General features: G+C 45.9%; 1 long non-coding RNA gene across 1 annotated transcript; it reads right to left on the bottom strand.

Moving 5' to 3' along the window:
• Positions 1-715: 715 nt before the first annotated feature.
• On the bottom strand, positions 716-7,986 carry LOC132342315 (uncharacterized). The gene is made up of 2 exons (XR_009490638.1): positions 7,468-7,986; positions 716-3,375 (listed from the first exon to the last, which is right to left on the bottom strand). It is a non-coding gene; the product is annotated as an uncharacterized lncRNA (long non-coding RNA).
• Between the last annotated feature and the right edge of the window lie 2,413 nt (positions 7,987-10,399).

Genomic DNA, 10,399 nt, shown 5'->3' with positions numbered 1-10,399 from the left:
TACCACCTCTTAAGTCTATCTGCTACTCTGCTGCCACCTTGGGCAGGGGCACCTCCTATTTCTCCCAAAGGATTCCCAAGTAGGCTCCTAGATGGTCTTTCTGATTTCCCTCTTGTCCCTTGGAGTCTATTCCCCACCCAACAGCCAGAGAGATCTTTTATAATACAAAGTTACGCTATTCTCTGCTCAAAACCCTTAAATGGTTCCCTTTTACTCTTAAGATTTCTTGCCAAGGACCCTAAGGCACTATATGACTTTGTGTCTGCCTAAGTCTTTTACACTAGTTTTACCCTAGCCAGAGTCTCAGGGTCTTGGACACAGTGTTCCTTCTGTTTGGAACACTTTCCATACTTCCTCTACCCACTGGACCTTGGCCTAACTCATTCCTATACATCTTTTGAGTCACAATGTAAGCATCATTTCCTCTGGGAAGAATTCTGAGATACACACTCACCCCCAACACACACAGACATCAAAATGAAATCCCATATGACGTGCTCACATGGACTATTGCATTTCTTTGTAACCCATATCAAAGTTGTAATCAACTAGTTGTTTGGTCAAACAAGGCTTGATATTTATCTTTTGCCCTGGACTATAAGCTGGGGAGAAGCAAAGATGAAGTCTATCTTATAGCTGTTTGCTGAGTTGCCTGCATGTTATCACAGCAGACACTGATATAATCTCCATCAGGGCATTTCAATCTCATTACAAATCAAAAAAATACATCATTTTATTAAACCCATTACAGGAGTAAAATATGAAGCACAAAGGTTAGATGTTACCTCAAGTCCAGTAGTCATGTATGGATGTGAGAGCTGGACAAAAAGAAGGCTGAGTGCTAAAGAATTGATGCTTTTGAACTGTGGTGCTAGAGAAGACTCTTGAGAGTCCCTTGGACTGCAAGGAGATCAAACCAATCAATCCTAAAGGAAATCAACTCTGAATATTCATTGGAAGGACTGATGCTGAAGCTGAAGCCCTAATACTTTGACCACCTGATGCAAAGAACTGACTCATTGGAAAAGACCCTGATGCTGGGAAAGACTGAGGGCAGGAGGAGAAGAGGATGACAGAGGATGAGATGGTTTGATGGCATCATCGAATCAATGGACATGAGTTTGAGCAAGCTCTGGGAGATAGTGGAGGACAGGGAAGCCTGGTGCACTGCAGTCCACAGGATCCCAAAGAGTTGGTGATGACTTAGTGACTGAACAACAACAACCACAAAGTCATACAAGGTAGCAAAGGGTGTGTAGTCTGGCTCCTGGGTCCTGCTTTTTATCACTGGGGTATGCTCATTCAGAGGAAGGATAATATTCATTTGTGGAAATCAAGGAGGAGAGAAGGGAGGGAGAGAGGGAAGGAGGGAGTTAAAGAGGAGGGTGAAAAGAAGGAAGAAATAACCAGCCTAGAAATAGTTGCAGAATTAACCAGTGGCACCAGGCATGGTGGGCTGCCGTCTATGGGGTCGCACAGAGTCGGACACGACTGAAGTGACTTAGCAGTAACCAGGCATAATCCCAGAGACCCAGTTCTCAACTCAGGGAGGTACCCATTCCTACTTACTGCAATGTCTTTAACATTCCCAGGAAAGATCCCAGCCTTGTGATTTTTCCTAGATATGCTTCTTTACAGAACAAGTATAATCTAAGGATGTGTCTTGAGAAAGTTAAGACAATTTTTCTCTCTCCATTCTTTGCCTTTATCCCAACTTCTAGCCCCCTCACTTCCTGCAATAAACTGTGCAGTGAGGTGTCCTAGTGAGCAGTGAACCCACACAGAATCTCTTAATTTTGGGATGGTAATACAGAGATATTGGAGAAGGAAATGGCAACCCACTGCAGTGTTCTTGCCTGGAGAATCCCAGGGACGGGGGAGCCTGGTGGGCTGCCGTCTATGGGATCTCACAGAGTCGGACACGACTGAAGCGACTTAGCAGCAGCAGCAACACAGAGATACCCAACAACTGCCAGACACTGAGCAAATTACTGTCTCAAAGAAGTTTATAGTTTTGACATTAGATCTCACTATTTCCTTTCATTTGGGTCATATCTTTATGAAAGTGGGTTTTCTGAAGTTGATGTGATAAAAAGCAAGTACTACACGAAAATCAATGTGGAACAAAAATTGAAGGCAGCAGTGTCCAAGGTTTGAGAAGTTGGGTGGTGCTCAACAGGTGCACACATCCCACTAGCAGATAATTATGAATATTTAAGAATGAAATGAAAATGTTTTTCCTTTATGTATTTATGTATATATTTTCAAATAGCTATTGAGTTGTTAGGACATTAATACTACATTGTTTGATCCGAACTGTATTAAAGATCGAACTGTTACTTCTCTTGACCTCTGGGTACCATAAAAAACTACTGAGACCAAAGATATCATGAATCAAGAAAATACGGGAATCTCTAGGGTAGGGGTTCCAAGGGATTGGTGTTGGGATTGACATACTAATAGGGCAGAGAGGGGAACGACCTCTCCCCTTAAAGAGGACCACCTCGGATAGGATTCAATTGTGCTCCAGGGTGATATCGTCTTGGCAGATTACAGTACCTTCCAGTGAGTTAAGGGGGAAGGGAAGAAGCAGGCCGACTGGGGACCACGCCCACCGGCTCTCCGCACCAGGCTCCTCCCTGGACAGGTGCACACCCATGGACAGGCAGACACCCTGAGGCTTGAAGGATGGGCGTGTAATTGACAGTGTCTCAGCTGCCCTCAGAAAGCACTGCCTTCAGCCAGGGGTCTCTCCATCTCTCCACAACAGCAAAGAAAAGCCTCTTAACTCCCTGTGCTTCAAGCAAGGCCTTCTGTTCTCAGCACCGATGCTAGCTCGGCCGCCTCCCGCTCCAGAGAGCTCAGTGGAAACAGCCTTGGCGGGTGGACGACACGGGCAAGATGACAAGCGCTGTTAAATGCAGCAGCAGGTGACTGTGACGTGTGCTGAGGACCTTCCTTCTCTCGGGTTCCTGGAGCCTTCTCTCTTCTGTGAGAAGAACCTGTTCCTTCTCACAACTCCCCCCTGTGGCTGCCAGGGGGGCCACAGCGTGCCTCCCACATCCAGAGGCTGCCGTGCGGTTCTGGTCCCCTGAGGCCTCCCAGAGCAGAGGCGAGAGATGGCGGGTACTCCGGGCCCTCCTAGTGGGTCTTCTCCTTCAAAGCGTGGGACCTTCCCAACAGGGAGACCAGGACTCACCAGAGGGGAAGCTTTGGGTTGATTTCAGGTGCCTAACCACTCACTCATTCCCAGGCGCCAGGCACCGTTCATCTTTCTCAGCCCCTTCTTTCCGACAGCTCCAAGACACCCTGCCCTAGACGCCAGGTTTACAGCATTTGTAGTCTCTCAGTAGTTTCTCCTGGTGCCCTGCACATCTGAAAGGTAATAAATGGAGAGAGTTGAGTGATTGGGAGCTGGCAGAGGTGTCTGCTCAGCCTCCTACCACAGCTCTCTCCCTTCTCCAGCCCAGAAGGGCTTATAGAGAGCTGTTCAGATCCTCATTCTCTTCTCCCCCACCTTGAAGGCCCTGGGTCTAACCAAGGGAGGCAAGCGCAGGACAGCCTCTTACCCTGCACTGCCCCAAAGCTAACGGCCATCTCTGTTTCCCCACCTGGGAGGCGCAGATCTAGAGGGAAGTGGGAAGGAAAGGAGAGATAGATGGGGCAGTAGCCGCTGGGGACCGCCCATTCTGGTGGCCCCAGCAGCCTGCGTTCAGGAGACCTGTGGTTGGGCAGCTCCCCAGAGCGGACCTGCTACCCAGAGAATCTACCTCATTTCATCAGAGCCAGGGACGTCTGTCTCCAGCTGCCATATCGTCAACCCCCCAGCTGTAGGACTTACTATAATTTCATACAGTTCTGTAGACAGATATTGAAAAGGCATCTGGAAAAATTGATAGCATATCAAGGCAAAGATTTCATAAAAGTCATTTTTTAAATGTCCAGCCATAGGTACTAGCTAGCATGCAGTCCTCACAGACACATGTTCAAGGTCCCCAAAGGCCTTTTTCCTGATCTCAGAGCGCCCCCTTTGGAAATGAGGCTCCTACTGCAACTGGCCTGCAGCCTTCTCTGCTCACATTTGAGCTGGGGGAAGGCAAAAGAGAAAGGCCAGGGAGGGGGAAGGAAGAAGGGAGGAGGAGCTGGGAGAAGGGGGCAAGGGCAGAGGGAGAGGGAGCTGACCTCCAGGGGTCACGTGGTTACATGTTCTTATGTGCTGAGAACACTCAACATGTGTGACCTCATTACAACTCACATGCAAAATAAGCCCCCGGCCCCAGCTTAATAACAGAGACACAGAGAGACCAAAGGACACAGGAAGGGTGGTTGTCGGGGCCAATGGTCCCCAAGATGACCAAGTACATGCTCTTTGGTTAGAGAAAACTGTGGCTCCCTTCTCACCTCTCTCCGGCTTTCAAATTCTCCACTGAAATCACAATGAGAAGGAACAACCATGTTCAAGGAACTAATGAGAAGTTTCAGGGGGTTTGACTGCAGGTGGAGAGTACACTTGAACTAACAATAGTCAAGGGCAGAACTCACAAATACACCCTTTTCCCTGCAGTTTCGTCTTGTTTTGCTTCCTCCCGAGAGTCTCACAGGTGGCAGCCTCCAGGGCAAGAAAAGAGCCCTGGGTTTGGAATCAGACACCTGCTCTGGCACATCGGCTTAGGCCTCAGCAGGGTTTGGCCAGTAAGGAAAGAAACTGTTAGGGTTCTGGTTTTGGGGAGGGGAGGGAAGCCAGGGAGCTGTTTCAAGGGCTGTAGAAGCAGTATCTAGTGATCACACAAAGAGGAGCAGGGAGCTAATCCAAAGTACAGGGAGAAATCCAGGATCCTAGGGTAAGAGGCCAAGTCAGGAGCCAGAGGGTGGCCGATTTTGGAGCTAGAAACAGGAGAAGAGAAATAAAAAGGGCAGTTCTCCAGAAGGGAGACCTCTGTTGAGTCAGGGGCAAAAGGGGAGCTCTTATCTGGAAGCATCTTAAAGATACGTTCCTTTGAGTGGGTCTGGGGATGCAGAGAGCCAGAGGAAGATCTGTGAGTGCTCAGGATGCAGTGGGGGTACACAGGGTGTGAGCTTGACCTTGAACCCAAAGCTTTCTTTTGGAGTCTCTTTTGAAGGAGTCTGGGATGAGAACAGAGGAAGTCGTGCGCTAAGGTATCTCTTTGGCAGGAACGTTGCTTCCCCGTGGACCTGTGCTTGAGTAGAAGCCCGCTCCCCTATTTCTTTCATGGCAGGGAGCGAATCTGCAGGGTTAGTGAGCCTGAGATCACTTTATTCATCCCTCTGCCTCCATGCCCCACTGCCTTCCAGTCCTTTCAACCACACCAGAGTCAATTCTACTTTGAATATGAGAGAGGGTTCGAAAGAGATTTCTGTGCTTGTCCTTCCCAAATAGCACTCTGGAGAGTCAGGAGTAGAGGGAGAGAGGCCAGCTTTGGCTCAACGATGTTGTGATGAAGGGAGACAGGAGATTACACTGGTGTACAAGGGGTGAGCCTGGAGCTCGACCCCTGCTCCTCAAAGCACTGAACCCCTGATTCTGTCTGATGACTATCTTCATGAGCAAGCATGTCAGTGGGGTTGGGCAGAGAAGGCAGGTCTATTTTTATAGGGGCAAGAAATTGGGGGTACTTTTTTAGAAGGACTTTGTTGAGGAGTCAGACATGAAAGAGTTTGGACCCTCCCTCTTGCCCTGCCTAACCTGTGAGCTGATGTGATCTCTTGTAATAGAATAACTATGATAAAACTAAGGTCACTATTGGAACCCTAGGTGGGCAACTCAATATTTCAAAGAAGAAAAACACTATTTCCAAGCCCTAGTCACTCAGAAACTTGCCTGTCAAATGCGAGACAATGTTGAAAACAGTTTATCATCCAATGTCTCCCAAAAGAAGGGTTACATGAGGATTTCCTATCAGCATTCAAAACAAAGGCATTATTTATGCCCTAAGAATAGGGGCTAGTGGGGAAGTGCGTTTCTCTCTTTTAAATGATGAAAACTATGGTAATTTGCCATGTTTCTTTTTTGCCTTAGCTACCAGGGAGCTCCAATTAGATTTTGTGTTAATTGTGATAAACATGCTAATTAATCCTTTGGATGACTATGTTTGTTAGTCTTCAACTCTGGTTTCCCTCTTTGATTTCTCTTTCTTTATTTTTGTAGGTGTCCTTTGTTTAAACTGTTCAAACCATCTTTGGAAAGAGGTAGGTATTTCCATAAGGGACAGCACGCTGCTTAATGCACATTCATGGCCATAGCTGGGTAAGCCACGCAAAGAGTACATTGTTTTGGCAGGAACCCACATTACATCAGCACTGTCTTCAGAGATAAAGGCCAGTCTTCTGTGTTCCTCCCCTGCCTCTTCCCCTGCCACCACCCTCACAAGGACAAAGTGTCGAGGGCATTCTTTAATCTCCTCGCTTTTAATTGGTGAGAGAAAGTAGTGCCACTCATCAGTGCTCTAAGTTGGAGGGATTTAATTAGATCTAATGACCAGATAAATGGAGAATTCTGAGCAAGGACCTTTGGGGACTGAATGGTGTGAAGAGGATTATGTTGTTATATTTCCCTGTACTCCTTCCTGTGGCCGCGGCCACGACGGAAAGAGAAGCCGGGCACTAACAGCAGTCAGATGTGGACACTATTGGTGGGGAGAAGGTCATCTCTGAGTCCTGGTGGAGAAGGCATTCGGAGCAAAGGGTGAGGTGGGAGTGAGCTCTCTGGAGTATCCGACATTTGACTACCTTGCCTGAGTCATTCTCATGCTCTGGCGGATCCTGTCTTCCACTTGACTTGTTTCCCAGGCTTTCTATCTGCCTGTGACCCTGGCATCTTTCTCACCCATGAGAAGAGCCACAGCTTGGCCCTAGAATGGGTAGATGTGTTCCCTTGTCAGACTGCCCATGTACAGCTGCTAAACCGACCTGTCCCCTTCTGACAAGTTGCCTTTATCTAGTCTGAGCGGGATCATTTTGAATATCCGCGTGCTGTCACTTAGGGCCTGGAGTGTCAGATTTCTCCCCCTTCCAAGATCATCTGTCACAGTGACTAGGGTATTCTGGTCCTAACAGCCCCGAGGGAAAGTTCTTCGGGCTGAAGGGAAGCATGGGGGAGAAAGGGATTGAAGTCTGTCGGCAAATACTCCATATCTGACTCATTCTCAAATTGCGAGTGGGGGAAGGGGTGGTGAATTCTTCCCTAGAGAAAGGTCAGTTGAAGCGGTGAGGCTTAAGAGGAGGAGAAAGAGCTTTTATTGAGGTTTCATCATAAGTTCAGCATTTGGTCAGATACTCACACCTGTCATATCACTTCATTTCTATAAAATTACAGCCTGGTACCTGATATGTCCTCGATAAGCATAAGATGAATAATTGAATTTTCCAGAGAGGTTACCACTATCCTTATCAGACAGAAGGGAAAACCAAAGTTTCAGAAAAATGAGCAATTTGCTGAAGTTTACTCACCAGGGGAGCTGGAATTTGAGCTGAGGTCATTCTTTCTGATGTCAGCAACACTCTCTTTCCAGTTTGACATGAGGGCAAGATTTTGACCACAGCCCTTTCTGGGCTGTCTCCAAACCACAGTCCCTTCAAACGAGGCTTGTGTGTGGTTTGATGTCATTAGATCTCAATTTGCTCACTGGTAAAATGGACTGGCTGGGGCTTTGTGCCAATGCTTCGTGACGAAGGACATAGCCACTGTTTTCTGTTTGTTGTTTTTTCCCCCAGAGATATGGTAAAGCTGAGATAATTTGTATGGAGGCTGCCTCTCCTCTAAATCCAAACCCCACACTTCATGATAAACAGCATTAATGTGATAGCTCTATGTATTATATATGGCCCCCTGAGCCAGGAGATAGATTTACACATGTGCTAAATATATTCCACCAGTGCCTCGGAGTGATGCTTTGTATCAGTGGCTCTGGACACCTAGAAGCAGCAGCTCAGGTCATTAAGAAAACACACACACACACACACACACACACACACACACACACTGCAGCCATTCTAGGAACACAGAACCAACAGGAGACAGATGGGGAGGACTCTGGCAGGAAGGTCTCACTTACAAATACAAATGACAAATAACTTCTTGTTCCAACTCTCTGTTCTTAGAGATAAAGGAGCTGTCAGGGTTATCTTATCCCTTTACTTCTCAGAATTATTTAAATGAAAGTAGAGTTCAAGGCCAAATTATTTGAATTGGCTACATTTCTGGTTTAGTTTGGCCATGGAAAGACGTCTGTGGTTTTGAAGTTGAAAACATACCAGTCGCTGAGCCCCATGCTATGGTCCAGGGGTTCCTAAAATACACTGATCATCCTTCCTCAAGATAATTGTTACCTTTCATCAAGTATTATGTCCCAGGGCCTATATACCAAAGGCTTCAAATCAAAGATCCCATTGAATTCCCACACCAATCTTACAAATTTTATTCGGCCCATTTTACAGATGAGAACATTGAAACTTAGGAAACTAGTAACTTGTCCACAAACATGCAACTAGCTAAAATCAGCAGAAAAAAGGTATGAACCCAGGACTGCCTGAGTCTTAACTACACAAGACCACAGATTTCAGTGAGATGTGTGTTATGGCAGAAAGTGAAGAGGAACTAAAAAGCCTCTTGATGAAAGTGAAAGTGGAGAGTGAAAAAGTTGGCTTAAAGCTCAACATTCAGAAAACGAAGATCATGGCATCCGGTCCCATCACTTCATGGGAAATAGATGGAGAAACAGTGGAAACAGTGTCAGACTTTATTTTTCTGGGTTCCAAAATCATTGCAGATGGTGACTGCAGCCATGAAATTAAAAGACGCTTACTCCTTGGAAGGAAAGTTATGACCAACCTAGATAGCATGTTCAAAAGCAGAGACATTACTTTGCCAAAAAAAGGTCTGTCTAGTCAAGGCTATGGTTTTTCCTGTGGTCATGTATGGATGTGAGAGTTGGACTGTGAAGAAGGCTGAGCGCCCAAGAATTGATGCTTTTGAACTGTGGTGTTGAAGACTCTTGAGAGTCCCTTGGACTGCAAGGAGATCCAACCAGTCCATTCTGAAGGAGATCAGCCCTGGGATTTCTTTGGAAGGAATGATGCTAAAGCTGAAACTCCAGTACTCTGGCCACCTCATGCAAAGAGTTGACTCATTGGAAAAAACTCTGATGCTGGGAGGGATTGGGGGCAGGAAGAGAAGGGGTCAACAGAGGATGAGATGGCTGGATGGCATCACTGACTCGATGGACGTGAGTCTGAGTGAACTCCGGGAGTTGGTGATGGACAGGGAGGCCTGGTGTGCTGCGATTCACGGGGTTGCAAAGAGTCGGACATGACTGAGTGACTGAACTGAACTGAACTGAACTGGACTGCTGGGGCCAAAGCTAAGGGAATTTACAAAAAAAAAAAGAAATTTCACGATTTTTTTTACAATCATGTACAGTATACCATGGAGAGTACACAGTCATGAAGCATCTTAGGCTAGGTTCTTTAAGAGGCAGACAGAAACAAGTGACAATTCTCTTTCATTCATGCATTGATTCATCTTTGCTTTAATTCAGATGTTGAACCAACATATCCTGAACTCTTCACTGGAAATTAATAACACCTGATCTCTATACTCAGTAAGCTCACAGTTTAACGGTGGAGGTGGGGGGTGGGAACCAACTTATAAATTGATGACAGCACTGCCATTACATGCTTTGGTGCATGGGAACTGTGCAAGCCCAGAGGAGGGTCATCCAGACCAGAATAGAGCAAAGGAGCAAAAGTCTTCAAATATAAAAGAAATTTTGAGTTCTGTTAGTGTGATCTTGAGCCAGTTCAAACTCATTTTGCTGGATGGCAGAGATATCAGTCTAATGATATTGCCAATCCTAAAAGAGTCAGGTAGAGGATGAAATGAGTTAATGTAAATTGAAAGCACTATTATTCATCATCATAATAGCAAAGATATAAACTATGGGAAAGGTAAGTATGAAAAGGTATAAAAGTAATGCAAATATTTCTATAATATAGGATTAAGTAAGAGTATACTAAAACAGGTATGGCTACACCAAGGAAATGACTTGATATCCCTGGAATTTTGAAATCACCAGCCTCAAATTTCTCCATTTGGGATTAAGGAGGAAAAGTATTTTCAGAAATCGGCAGGTGTAATTAATTCTCCCTAGAGTAGGAGAATAAAAAACATAATTAATACTTTCCATTAGACCTCACAGAAATCAATCAAATCCTAAGCATGTCCTGGCTGTAGCCATGTGCCCAGCACTGTGGGGGTTTGTATGTAGAACTCCAAAGAGCTAGTGAGTTAGTTGGAAATAAATAAATACACATATTAAATACTTAGCTCCAAAATTTTCGGACTCCAAAATCACTGCAGATGGTGACTGCAGCCATGAAATTA

This window comes from Bos taurus, chromosome 15 (genome assembly GCF_002263795.3).
Source record: "Bos taurus isolate L1 Dominette 01449 registration number 42190680 breed Hereford chromosome 15, ARS-UCD2.0, whole genome shotgun sequence".
NCBI classification, from domain to species: domain Eukaryota; kingdom Metazoa; phylum Chordata; class Mammalia; order Artiodactyla; family Bovidae; genus Bos; species Bos taurus.
The sequence above is the reverse complement of the archived record's forward strand: the minus strand, read 5'-3'. Positions and strand labels throughout refer to the sequence as shown.